This window comes from Pongo abelii, chromosome 13 (assembly GCF_028885655.2).
Source record: "Pongo abelii isolate AG06213 chromosome 13, NHGRI_mPonAbe1-v2.0_pri, whole genome shotgun sequence".
Taxonomy (NCBI): Eukaryota; Metazoa; Chordata; class Mammalia; order Primates; family Hominidae; genus Pongo; species Pongo abelii.
Window position 1 is genome coordinate 82,906,286 of NC_071998.2, and position 14,224 is coordinate 82,920,509.

The 14,224-nt window shown below is 43.7% G+C and overlaps 1 long non-coding RNA gene across 1 annotated transcript; it reads right to left on the minus strand.

The window, feature by feature from the left end:
• Nucleotides 1-441: 441 nt before the first annotated feature.
• Nucleotides 442-13,619, minus strand: LOC129047916 (uncharacterized). The gene is made up of 5 exons (XR_008509799.2): nt 13,558-13,619; nt 6,485-6,513; nt 4,355-4,592; nt 3,924-4,185; nt 442-558 (listed from the first exon to the last, which is right to left on the minus strand). It is a non-coding gene; the product is annotated as an uncharacterized LOC129047916 (long non-coding RNA).
• Between the last annotated feature and the right edge of the window lie 605 nt (nt 13,620-14,224).

The following is a 14,224-nucleotide window of genomic DNA, read 5'->3' on the forward strand; positions in this document are numbered from 1 at the left end:
GACTGTGTCAAATTCACCTTCCTGCTTTATTATAATATCTATTAATGAATTACAGTGTGTACACCTAGTTCTGAACCATTCTTTTTCCTTTTATCTGAAAAAGTAAATTTCTTTTTTGGCTTGAGTTTTTTAATTCAAAAATCGAAGCTCCAGTTAAGAGAAAGTTTCAGCTTCAAACAAAGTGCTGATGTCCTGGGCAGCTGACCCAGGCATGGGGGCCTCACCTCCCAGTGGTCTAATGGACTTCAAGTGATGCTAAATTCTACCAGCTCTGGCTTTTCTATTTCAGCCATCAAGGCTTCATTTAGCCCTTGCTCTTCCTCACTCAGTGGCTAGGCTGTATTTGTGGTTTAATGACCCACTCCGAAGTCCATTTCTGGGTTATGCCTTTTGTCTACATTCTGGCTTCCAGCCTAGAGGTAAATAAACTCTATTACCTACCTCGCAGTCAGGATGAACATTTTCTGTGAGTTCTGCTCCCCTGGGCTGCTCATTCCACTCACCAGAATTGTGACTTCATATGGGTCTTCTTTTTATTAACGTCCTGAGCCAACAGACCTAAATAATGTCAGTGATAAAATACTCCCATAAAAATCTTTTGTCCATTTAACATATTTATTATGCAGCCTTTTACAGAAAGTTGACTTATGGGAGCACTAATGAATACAACAAGTCAGGTTTTCTTCATCATGCCCCCCAAACCCCTTCCTCCATGCTCTAGCAGTGGTCAAGGGCCCAGTGTGTGGTGCCCAGGGACATATATCCATTAGATGCCTGTGACACCCTCCAGTTCTGCAGCCAACACGAGCAGTGTATGAGATGGAAAGCTCTTCTTCTAAGCATGCATTACCTTCCCCTTTCATCTTTGACCCTAATGTAGCAGCGATTTCTTTCCATTAAGGGGAAATTTCTGGTCCCTTCTGGAAATGCATTTCTTTAATGAATATCACTCAAGTGCTAGTTCACTCCACACTAAGGACATTGCTATTCTTCTGCTTCTGGAGAAATCTCATGTTGCTCTGTATATAAAATACCACCTATTCTTCAGATATAGCCCCACAGAGGGAGAAGAAGCAATGACAGTTCAAGCAGAAAGAAGGAAGAAGCTTCTCTCAAGCAGAAAAAAGAGTTTTTCTTTCCCTCACTGCATGATCAGAGCAGGCTGTCTGGGCAAGCTGTACCAGGCCACATGGGGACCAAGACAAGAGAACCGCCTATCCCAGCAGCACTAAATCACTCAGTTCCTGCTTTGAGTTGGCCTTCATTTTAGACACAACAACTGGATAGCTTTATGGAGATGACATTGATCAAATCTGAGTAACCTAGTACTTATCCAAGTAAGGAGACATAAGAAAAAGTAAGGAGGGCAGAGGAGCCAGCACTTCTCAGCTGAATTGGGAAGCGTTCTTAGAGGCAGACAGATGCTAACTTCAGCAATGTACTGGAAGACTAGTAGGCAACTCATGGAATTGAGGGGAGATCAGGAGAGCCAGGCTCAGAAGCAGAGCAGGAGCAGAGAGGGGTGGGTAACCGAGGGCACAAGCAGTGAGAGGAGTCTCCTGTCTCCAGGTGGGTGGAATCACTGCCACCACCACAGTCTCCCCCCACCCCCAGGCCACCCTCCTGGCTCAGCCACCTCCCCCAGGAACGGTCTCTAAGTTACCCAGCATCTTTGCATCATTAATAAAGAACCCCTGGTGGGGGCTTCCAGCTGCCCTGGTGTAGATTTTTAACCCCACGCCAACTTTCAGGAGGCAGGCGAGAGAGAATCTGGCTCCCTTTAGCTTGCAGAGACAGAGAGAGTGAGTGAGTGAGAATTGATGCCTTCAGGGAATGGCCAAGCCCCATCCAGTATTTACCAATGCCACCGGGTGACAAGTGCTTGTGCATACTCCCAACTTTAACAAAAAATGAGTTAGAGGATGCTGGAATCTCAATCAGCAGCCAAGGCTGTATGGTTAATTAGGATTTGTATTATTTTTATATTACTGCATAACATACTTCTACAAAGTTGGTGATTTAACACACTCATTTACGGCAAGGCACAGTGGCTCTCGTCTGTAATCCCAGCACTTTGGGAGGCTGAGGCTGGCAGATAACTTGAGGTCAGGAGTTCAAGATCAGTCTGGCTAACATGGTGAAACCCCATTTCTATTAAAAATACAAAAATTAGCCAGGCATAGTGGCACATGCCTATAGTCCCAGCTACTCAGATGGCTGAGATGGGAAAATCACTTGAACCCAGGAGGTGGAGGTTGCAGCAAGCAGAGATCATGCCACTGCACTCCAGCCTGGGTGATAGAGTGAGACTCTGTCTCAAAAAATAAATAAATAAATAAAAAGAAAACACTCATTTACTATGTCACAGTTTCTGTTGGTCAGGGGTCTGGGTAAAGCTTGGCTGGAATCTCTGCGTAGGGACTCACAAGATTGCAGTCAAAGGACTAGCCAGGGCTGGGTCCCACACAAGGCTTGGGGTCCTCCTCCAAGCTCTCGTGGTTGTTGGCAGGATTAAGTTCCTTGAAGCAATAGAACCACCTGCCATCAAGCTGCAATGGTTCTGGTGTGCTTCAAATGCCATGGGGCTGCCCTGTGATTCCCTACGGGATAGCCAGAGACTCCACACAGGACCCTAAGCCACGTGGACATGCAATGTCTCCAAGGCCCATGGCAGAGCCATGGCTGTGCTTCCCTGTCCAGCTGGAGAGCCTGCTGTGTCTCCGAGCTTCACCCACAGCTGCCAGCCTCCTGGTGAACCCACACACATACCCAAACTTTGTGCCCGTTGCCGCTGCATTTTTAAACATTTTTTTGTAGAGACAAGATCTCACTATGTGCCCAGGCTGATCTTGAACTCCTGGCCTCAAGCCATCCTCCTGCCTAAGCCTCCCCAAGCACTGGGATTTCAGGTGTGAGCCATCACACTTGGCCTGCCACTGCATTTTAAAGAAGCCAAACCAGAATCATATTTCCTTCTTAGCAATGGGGGTGCGAAGACAAGTAAAATGTCCTTCCCTTTGGAGAGGATGTGCTGCCATTACCCTCAGCCAAGTTCACACATGTGTCAAGCTTTTTACTGTTTTATCAGTCAAGGTTCTCCAGAGATACAGAACCAATAGGGTATCTAGATCTATATCTGCATTTGTATCTGTATCTGTGTCTAACCTATATCTAATCTATTTCTATATCTATGTCTGTATCTGTATCTACATCTGTATATCTAATCTATTTCTATATCTGTGTCTGTATCTGTATCTACATCTGTATATCTAATCTATTTCTATATCTGTGTCTGTATCTGTATCTACATCTGTATATCTAATCTATTTATATGTCTGTATCTATATCTACATCCGATATCTAATTTATTTCTATATCTCTATCTGTATCTAGAGAGGTTTTAAGGAAATGGCTCACATGATTGTGGAGGCTGGCAAGCCTGGCAACTCTAAGACAGAGCTGGAGACTCAGCTAAGAGTTGATGTTGCAGTCCTGAGTTTGAAGGCTGGAAAGTCAAGCAGGATTTCTGTGTTGCAGTCAGCTTCCCACTGATTGGATGAGGCCCACCCACACTATGGAGAGGGTACCCTATTTTAATTAACATCAACTGATTGTAAATGTTAATGCCATCCACAAAGTACCCTCACCACAACTAGACTGGTGTTTGACCAAACAACTGGGTACCATAGCCTAGCCAGGTCGACACATAAAATCAGCCATTTCACTGTCTTGTGATATGTCTCCTCCCTCCTCCTTAAGACACTTGCTGCTTTCTGCACGCTTAGCACAGGTTCATACACCTATTCCCAAGATATCCCCTGTGTAAACCAGCATTGTCGCACAGTATATTTGGTAAATGAGTGTTCCAGCTTTCTGAGCCCCAAAGAGTGGCTCAGAACAATACAATCACACACTATTATTACCTCTCCTCATTGTGTGGCTTGACTGAGCTTAGCCGGACAGTTCTCACCAAGGCCTCTCATGTGGTTACAGTCAGACGGTAGCAACGGGGGGACATCTTCAAGAAGCCTTTGAGGTTTCCTCATTCATATGTCTGGCTCCTGGGCTTGAAAGACTCAAACTTCTGGAAGCTGCCACTGGTGAGGCCTCTCACCCGTTCATCTATGTATTCCTTTCACTCAGCAGCCCCAGCATAGCTGGACTTCTTACAGGACAGCCAATGTCCTAAGAGAAACAGGCACAGCTGTGTGGGCTCGGCTCACCAAGCCTCAGAAGTCACAGAGCATCACAAAGGCCCACCCAGGTTCAAGGGGAGACCACATGGAAATGCAGACGTGTTAAAACTACCACAGAACACTTTCTCCTGTATGATTTGACTCTGAAATTCACCCACCCAAGGATTGAGCATAATTGTAGATCTGTCCTCTTTCGGGGTAATTCTCTCTGGCCAGGACATGACAGCATCTTCAAAAAGAAACATGGGGAGTGTATGCGTGCAAGTGGCTGGGTTCAGGTGCTCTAAGGCTTCCCATCTCCCCCATATCTCCCTACTCCAGCATTCAATGCCTCCATCCCCCAGCTTGGCAAGCCACTGGATCCAACTCTACTTCTGATTCTTGGCCACTATCACCCTGTTGGAAGAAGAAAGAAGAGATTCTATTAACACACACCTTCGGAAGACCTTGGTTTGGGGACGGGGATTTGAACTTCTTTTTCTTCCATTTATCCAAGTGCCTGTAAAAGTAATCATTCTACCCTTAAAGACCTAGAGGGCTTCAATGACTAATATGCTATATTCTGTCTTATAATGGCAGCAAATGAGCTGCAAAAACATTGACTTTACTGAGCACTTCAGTCCAAGTGACCACAAGCAAAAATGTAAGATGTAATTTTCTGTTTAGCCATTGAATTCTATTTTGGTTTTCTATCATTGTGTATAAAACCACCCCAAAACTTAGTGGCTTAAAAACAATCGTGTGTGTTTCTTATAGTGGTTTGACCTCTGTTGGTTTTGCTCAGGGTCACTCATGTGGCTAAATTGAGCTGAGGATGGGTTGGGCTGAAAGGTCTTGGGGCTGGGGGCTGGGGACTGGGGTGGCTGGAGCACTCAGCTCCCCTTTACAGGACTCTCTCTCCAAACCTTCCTTGAACCCCTAGAATGGTTCCCAAGCCCTGTTTTATGTTTTAATGGCTCTCTGTATTTCTTCTTTGTTGTACTTATTACAGTTGTGATTTAAAGCTTATAGTTATTTGTCTAACAGCAGTCCTCCCTACTGAAGTATAAACTCTGCAAGGACAGGAAGTATGTCTTGTTCAGAATTGCATTCTCAGCACTTGGCACAGTGCATCTCACACTCCCACATAGCAGGGCTGCACATGGTATAGACACAGAATGAATGAAGTCATAAATGCAAGGGAGACATTAGACTCAAATCCCGGTTCACGCATTTAGTAGCTGTGCAGCTTAAAAATCAGTTTCCATCTGCAAAACAGGAAATATAGAAACTCTGTCTCTGGGTTGCAGTGATGATGGAAGCAGAAAACACACACAAGTATGGAGCACGTGCCGTTCGTGAGAAGCACATGGGCAGCCAGTCAGCCTGGGTGTAACCATGTGGTGAGGTGTTTAATTCAGGGCCACCGGGCACATCATGGCACCTTAAAGGCAACCAAATCCTTCTGAGAAATTTCATCTCTTTCAGGGAAACTCAGAGGAAAGGCGAAGGAAGACGAGGTGACTTTGAAAAGCAGTGGTTGGGAATGAGTGGATTCATCACAGAGTTGATGTTTGATGCAGAGGTAACCAAGAACCCACACAGATAGTGAACATCAACCTATGGCTGTCGCAAGATGCTGCTCATGGGAACCAGGTCCAAGATCCCCACAGGCCTCTCAAGGGGTGGAGAAAATGGACACACTCCCGAGCATGCTGGTGGACGTGGAAATTGGTGCAGACTCTCTGGAGGACAACTTAACACTGCCGCTCAGAAACTGTCACATCCCCAACCCACAGGTGACCTCGAGGAGCTCACTCCTCACCTCGCCAACGAAGCACCGACCTGACGAGTTCTGATCTCATGACGCTGACCCTCTCCGTGGGAAAGGACAGTGAACAAGTAACTAAAAACGATAACTGCAGATGGTGGTAAGACTGTTCTGAGAGTAAAGCAGGTGTAACGTAGAGAAAGGAGTGGAGGGTAGGGGGCCAGCTCTCCACAGCTCTAATGATTGAGGGGACGGGATGTCTCCCACATGGGGACGGCAGAGACAATGAGGGGCACAGAGGTAAAGGGGAGTGAGAACAACATTCCAAAGAAGGAGGGCACGTCCACCAGGCCAGAGGATTTGGATTTCATACTAAGTGCATGGAGGGGCTTCAGTAGAAAAATGGTCCCTTTTAAATGATGCCCCGCCACTGGGTGGGAGGCAGCCATGGGGCTTCGAAGTAGAAGCAAGGAGACGATGGTAACCTGAGTGGGCCAGAATAGGTATAGCCCATTTTTGTTCCTGGTTCTGTTCTTACCATTTTTTCAGCATGAACACATATTCATTCTGTAACAGGAAAAAAATAAATGTTATAAAATAGCATCGCAGCCCTAGGGCTGCCCCCACTCTTCCCTGCGGGCCAAGGACCCATGCTGCTCATTTATTGCCCCTCAGAGCCAGAGTTAAGGCAGGCGGAGTCTGTGACCAGCAGATGGGGGATGCCCAGGGGTGGGGCTGACAGGCAGCGAAGAGGGAACCCAGCAGCCATGACAGCTTGGTCGCCCAACAGGCCTCTCTCGCTCCCATCTCCTGTAGTTTGGGATGTGGGCACTGCCGACACCGTGAGGGGAGCCTGGGAAACGCCAAAGAGGCGTGAACCTTGAAACCCTCCCATGTTTCTGAATGTCCTGTGCAGGCGGACTCCCTTAGCCTCTGCTCTGAGTTGCAGACATGGCCAGGTGGAAAGTACCAGGTAAACTCTGGTGCCGATCACTGGGGAAGCAAAGTCCTGAGTGGTTTGGTCGGTGGGAAGCACTGCACACCGACATAGCTCTACCCAGCTCCATTCTTAAATTTGGAAGGAGGTTTGATAGGAGTCGCCTTCCAGAAGTACCTGCATATCTTGGTTGACAAGTGTGTCTGAGGGAAGCACTAATTCAATATGTTTTAGAGTCTCTTAGAAGCCTACTTGTTCTCCTCCTATTTTTTTCCCCATGAAGACCCTCAAAACTACCCGAAAGAAACCCCAGGTTTGTTCTTGCTGCTTTGTAAGGGTGGTAATGCATTTGCATCTGGAGGAAGCTGTGTGGGCTTCAAGGCCCACGCACACAGGGGTCCGTGACTGGACCACCAGCCCAGCTGCAGAGAAGGCCATGCCAAAGTGAGACATGCTCAGTCTGGAAGATGACGCCCAGGGACTGAGGCCATCAGTCCAGGGTTCTCCAATTGGCTTTAAGAATAGTTCTGCTCCATAGCCTGCAAAGTAAACTCCAGGAAACTAAACCCTATTTCTGCATTGATTTCTATGATAAAATCACATTTTTTTCCCATGGAAAACAGCTTTAGATACAAGTTATAATTAAAAATTAGACTTCAAGTGTTGCTATTGTAGAAGAAAAATGAAAATTTTCCCAAGAAACTGACCAAAACTAAATCACAAAGCACACACTCTGCATTAAAAGTTTAGGAATCTTGTCAGAAGTTACATCCCCTTGGGCAAAACTTGTAGAAGGGAAGATATTCTCCATTTCAATATCCTAAACGTCTAGCTATTTCTTTAGAAAGAGTTCCTCTTTTAAGTATGAATTTTTTCATTGGTTTGCAAAAATATTTTATGGCTTTTGTTTGCTATCCTCAGTTTTGCCATGCCAGTGGTCTCTCTTTTTCTATTAAAATAATTATTTCAATGGTTTATTTTTTGTAAGTGTAGATATTTGCACAAAATCAAGTTTTTAAATCCAGGTTAGAAGAAATGTTAAGGTAATTTAGTTTTATCTTCTACCATTAGGAGGAAGTCCCTTAGCAAAGACCCTGGCGGACAGTGACCAGCCTCCACCTGGACGTGTTCTCAGAAAGGCAGGCAAGGGGGTCCTGACCAGCCCCACGTTGTCATGGGACTGTCCCTCTAGAGAGCTTTTCTCACTTGGACTGGACGTTGCCTGCCTCCCGGACAGGAGCCTCCCCACCTGCCATGATGCAGGACAAGAGCAACCTGTGCCTATGACAACTCTCACTCTGCAGAGGCCCTTGAAAGTCTGCACAGTGTGCGTGAGTGAGCCCTTAAGAGCAAAAGGAAGGACAGGCCTGAAATGAGAGCCCTCCTTTCTACAGGACACATCCCCAGCTCCTCTGTCAGATCCTCATGACTTCCCAAGCCCTTCCCTCTTCTCATTCAGCATTCTGGATCCATGGGGCTCTATGGTGCCCAGAGCAACCACGATCCTCCAAGGAAGATGGAGCAGGGCAGAGTTCAAGGGGATGTTGCACATCCTACTGGGGACAGAAAAGGCTGATGTTGGTAAAAATCGAGTGGAGGGAAAGGCAAGCAGAGATGCTGCCTGGACGAACCCACACAGGTTCCCAGGTTCTGGGCAAGTTCCAGGAAGCCTGCAACGCGTCTGCTTCTTACTACCCTGTCTTCATTGGCTGGGAAATGAATGCTGCAGATTATTCAAATCAAGGGGAATATTTAGAATACTCTGTCAAGGACAGACAGATGGTACAGAGAAGTCTTCACTCCTGAATAATGAGAATTTTCCCCTGCTCCGTGCAGGACGTGGTCTGCGCTCTAAAGCCCCTACCGCAGACTCTGCTGCTTCCTGAAACCAGCTGGGAGAAGCGGCTGTGCTTTGCTATTTCTGGTCACTTCTCATCCCATGATGTTATTACTCATCCCCAGGGAATAGGCTGAATCTTCCTGTTACCACTGCTTGCCATGGACAGTGCAAACTTCTCTTAATTTCACTTGTTTTTTTTTTTTTTTTTTTTTTTTGGTGGGGGTGTTTGTTTTTGGTTTTGTTTCCCAGCCTTATTGAGGTATAATTGCCAGATAAAAATTGTATATATTTAAGGTATACAATGTGATGATTTGATATACACATACATTGTGAAATGATCACAATACAATTAATGAACACATCTATCACCTCACATAATTACCATGGTGTGCGCGCATAGGGGGCAATAAGGACACTTAAGATCTAATCTCTTAGCAAATTTCAAATATACAATATAGTATTGTTAACTATACTACCATGCTGTACATTAGATCTGCAGAACTTATTCATCTTATAACTGCAAGTCTGTACAATTTGACCAACATCTCCCCATTTCCCCCAGCCCCCAGCATCTAGCAACCACCATTCTTCTCTCTGCTTCTATAAATTTAACTTTTTAAGATTTTCCTTGTAAGTGAGATCATATGGTATTTGTCTTTCTGTGTCTGGCTTATTTTACTTAGCATAATGTCCTCCATATTCATCTGTGTTGTTACAGATTTCAGGATCTTCTTCTATTTTTATGGCTTAAAAATATTTCATTGTACATATATGACACATTTTCTTTATCCATTCACTGTCAACAGACACTTAGGTTGGTTCCATATCTTGGCTATTGTGAATAATGCTGCAATAGAAGAAAAACAATCCTAACATTCAAATGGAAGCACAAAAGACCCCAAATAGCCAAAGCAATCTTAAGAAAAAAGAACAAAACTAAAGTCATCACCTACCTGATTTCAAACTATATTACAAAGCTATAGTAATCAAAACAGCATGGTACTGTTAAAACAGACACGTAGACCAATGGAACAATTAAAACAGACATATAGACCAATGGAACCAAACTGAATGCCCAGAAACAAACCCACCTATATAAGGTCAACTACTCTTGGACAAAGGTGCCAGGAATACATTGGAGAAAAGATAGTATCTTCAATAAATAGTGCTGAGAAAACTGTTTTATCCACATAAAAAAAGAATAAAATTGTACCTTTACCTTACATCATATACAAAAATTAACTCAAAATGGATTGAGTACTTAAATGTAAAACCTGAAACTGTAAACCTCCTAGAAGAAAACAGGGAAAAAGCTCCTTTAGATTGATCTTGGTAATGATTTTTTGGACATACAACAAAAGCACCAGCAATATAAGCAAAAATAGCTTTTGTTAATTGACGACAAGTTTTCCTTCTAGAAGCAGACTTCTTGACTAGAAGACTTTTGGTCTGTTTTACTAGTCTTCATAGCTGAATTCTCCTCTTTGCAAATCTTTAAATTTTTTTTAAAAAACTGCATTTCTGATTGGGTTGAGTTGGGTACGGAGGGGTTCTGCTGGGAGGCAGCAGGGAGAACTGTTTCCCCCGAGCCACCCACCAACTGATGTCAGGAGTTTGGACACTCACACAGGGATAGGATGTATGTTCTGTCCAGCAGAGTCACCATGTCCTGCATAGCCACACACCAGACCAAAAACACAGCATCACCCAGGAACTTGTTACACACGCAGATGATCCAGCCCAGCCCACACCTGCTGTGGCAGAGCTTCTGGCTGTAGCCAAGCAGGGGGTTCAGCTGTCTCACGTTTGAGAACCACAGCCCCAGGCAAGTGTTTTCTGGCTGCACAGTTTCACCACCTTTGCTTGAATGAACATGCTTTCAGAGGCCAAATCAGGGTGACAGTCTCAGTTATTTCTAGCAGGCAATCCCTGGCTCTGATATGAAGCAGTCTAGAATTTCTCCTCTTCCTCAGGGGTACTGCTAACCTCACTGCACCTGCCACCCTTTCTGAGTATGTGAGCAGAAGAAATGGGGCTTCGATGGAGAAGGCAGCATTTTCTCCTCCTCTCTGGTCAATATACTCAACTCCCTCCATGTTTCTTCATATGGTTTCACTTCTGAACTTTAGGAAATCTTGCTTCCAATCTTTAGATACAGCATAACTGAATAGTTGGCCAAATGTTAGTGAAAAATAAAAACAAAACAAATACATGAAGTGATTATTTGAAAGGAAGGCTGATCTATAAACCTAATAAAAAAGAAGCCCTCTCAAAAAAGAAATAAAACATTGTCTTATTTTGCTGTTTTTTTCTCATGCAAACCAGCAACAAAATGTTTCTACTGCTTGTATTCTTCCTTATTCCAAAAATAAGTGAAGAGGCTTGAGGAAATATATTCATCATAATGGGAGAGATCCAAAGATAGAGAAATGAGGAAGACAGGAAAATGAAAGTCCAAGGCAAGGAGGCAGCAGGGAAGGTAAAGTTCTGAGTGGCCTGGTGGGTGGGTGACCTGGGTGGCCTGGGTGGCCTGCCTTTGGTCACCAAGTAGACACACATGGATTCTGAACTGACTACTTGCCAAGGAAAACCAACTAATTACAAGCATTATAGAATCTACAAGGCAAACCAACCTGATCTTTAAAAGAAGAGCAACTTTGCCAAAGATGAGAATCAATTACCACCAGTTGGAGTCAGAACCCCAAGTCCAGGGGCTGCCACCCCAACATTACCCATGATGGACACTCACATCTGTTCAGCCTGTGCACACTTACTCACCTCTCTGCCACCCCAGTGATGCTTCCCAATACAACGCAGCTGCTCAGCTATGACTCAGAACATAAGACTGCTTTATGGATGATGACTTATTTTTTGCTGTAATGACTTTTTTCACCTTAAAACATATTAAATTAATACATGAAAGGTTTTGACTTCACAGTTTCCAGCAAGGACACAATACATGCACCAATTTTTGCTGACAACAGTGTCCAATCAGAAAATATCACGTGAAACCAGTTTGGGTGGTGGGGCCTTGAAGGCTGAACCCAAACATTTTGCTTTGCATGTGAGCACCAGGGGCTAGGGCCAAGGGGCAGAGTCCCCATGACTCCTTCATTTGTTGGGTGCTCCATGCTGTCTCCACCTGTTTTTAAGCACTCTGGTGTGTGCCCTTTATTTTGCCTTGTTTTTCTGTGCTACCATCTTACTATTTTTTTTTTAAGTAAAAGCAAGTTTATTAAGAAAGTAAAGGAATAAAACAGTGGCTACTCCATAGACAGAGAAGCCCTGAGGTTGCTCATTTTCATGGTTATTTCTTGATTATATGCTAAAAAAAAACAGGTGGGGGTGGATTACTCATGTCTCCCTTTTTTAGACCACATAGGGTAACTTCCTGATGTGGCCATGGCATTTGTAAACTGTCATGGTGCTGTTGGGAGTGTAGCAGTAAGGACAACCAGAGGTCACTCTCGTCACCATTTTGATTTTGGTGGATTTTAGCCAGCTTCCGCAATCTATCAGCAAGGTCTTTATATGTTTTATCTTGTGCTGACCTATCTTATCCTGTGATGGAATGCCTAACCATCTGAGAATGTAGCCCAGTAGGCCTTAGCTTTATTTTACCCAGCCCCTATTCAAGATGGAATTGCTCTGGTTCAAACGCCTCTGACATTTCCCCCCTCCCTTTTACAAGAGAACCCTTTATCCTAAAGGTTACAGAGGGATGACAATCCATCTTCTGTAACTTCTTCATGCTGAATAGGGACGATGATATTCCTGCCTAACTAGTAGAGTCTCTTGTATTCCAGGTAGAAAGGAGCTCAGTCAGAAAGTGTCAGTATGCTGAGGGTCTTTCGTGACTCTTGAGTTCTGACAAAAGGTGAAATCTGGAAGATTAATAAGTGTTCAATTTAAGAAAATGTTGAGTAAGCATATTCTGAATTCCTACACAAAGAGTATAACAGCAATATATTCCACCACAAAGCAAAATAAAGTAAAAGTATTCCAAGTAAACTAAATTAGAAGGCTTTCCATGAACTGAACAATTGTTGGGACCAAGCAGATACAGGGTTGCTAGCTGATTACGATGTGCCCAGAATTAGAATATTGATCCAGATTTTTACGTTACCCAACCCTCTTGTTTCTTCTGAGCTGGAGTTATAGATCACTGGTTGGTTCACAGAACAAACAGGGTTAGTCTAAATTGCAGAAAAAAAAAAAAACTTAAAAATAACTGATGAGGGCCAGGCGTGGTTGCTCATGCCTGTAATCCCAGCAGTTTGGGAGGCTGAGACAGGTGGATCATCTGAGGTTAGGTGTTCCAGACTAGCCTGGCCAACATGGTGAAACCCTGTCTCTACTAAAAATACAAAAAAGTTAGCCAGTCATAGTGGCACACACCTGTAATCTCAGCTACTCAGGAGTTGCTGAGGTAGGAGAATTGCTTGAACCTGAGAGGTGGAGGTTGCAGTGAGCTGAGATTGTGCCACTGCACTCCAGCCTGGGAGACAGAGGGAGACTCTGTCTCAAAAAAACAAAAACAGAAAAACAAAAATAGAAACAAAATCTGATGAGACTAGAATCTAATAAGAGACGTACATAGTTTTTGAAACACAATATTTCTTTCTCCATTTTCTCACTTTTACTAAAGACAAATTATGATATGATCAATTTGCTTTATTATACTTGGCCTGATTATTTGCATAAAATACAGCAAGAATAATTTTTCACATAAGCTCTTTCTAAATTGGCTTTGATGGAACTCTGTTCCATAGAAGGAATCTTAGATAAAACTTTTTTTTAAGCTGAGCCCAGCCCTGTTTGTACCCTCAAATACCTATAAGTTGGGTAAATTCCTCTCCTCTTGAGGTCCCAAGATAACGTGGAGCTCCTGGACCTGTCAAAAAATGGCATTCTTTACTTACTACAAGTCAGAAACCCTGTATAGGGACTGTTGTAGACAAAATATGAGGCCAGTTTTCCCAAGGGACTTTTATTGGCTTTACAAGTTAAGTCTGATTCCTTAAAGGAAAGTACACCATTCCAGTCAAAGCTTTGGTAAAATAACCAGTTTCTTCAATTGTGTCCTGTTAGAAAAGAAAGCAGATTCTTATTGCACTTATGCAAATAACTATATTGCCATAAGTAAGAATATTCACAAATAGTTTCCAAATTCCAGAGAAATCAGATAGAGAAAAACAAATATGCTCCAGATTTTGTTCACAGAAGTACACTTTACTCAATTGTTTAGCTACAAATAACTTGAAAGAAAAGTTTCCTTCCTTATCTCTGAAAAACAAAATAGGTTCAGAAATGTTTTAGGCAAAAGGTTAAAAAAGATTACTTCAGGCTTTTATTAGTTTAGTCCATACAGTTAACTCCTGTTCTACCTGATATTCATGAACATTGCAGCACTCCATGAAAGTTCGGAAAGTGTTTTTCCTCTATTCCAATGTCACAATCTCCAAAGTTATCGGAAACCTGCATTTAAGAACACCTGTTAG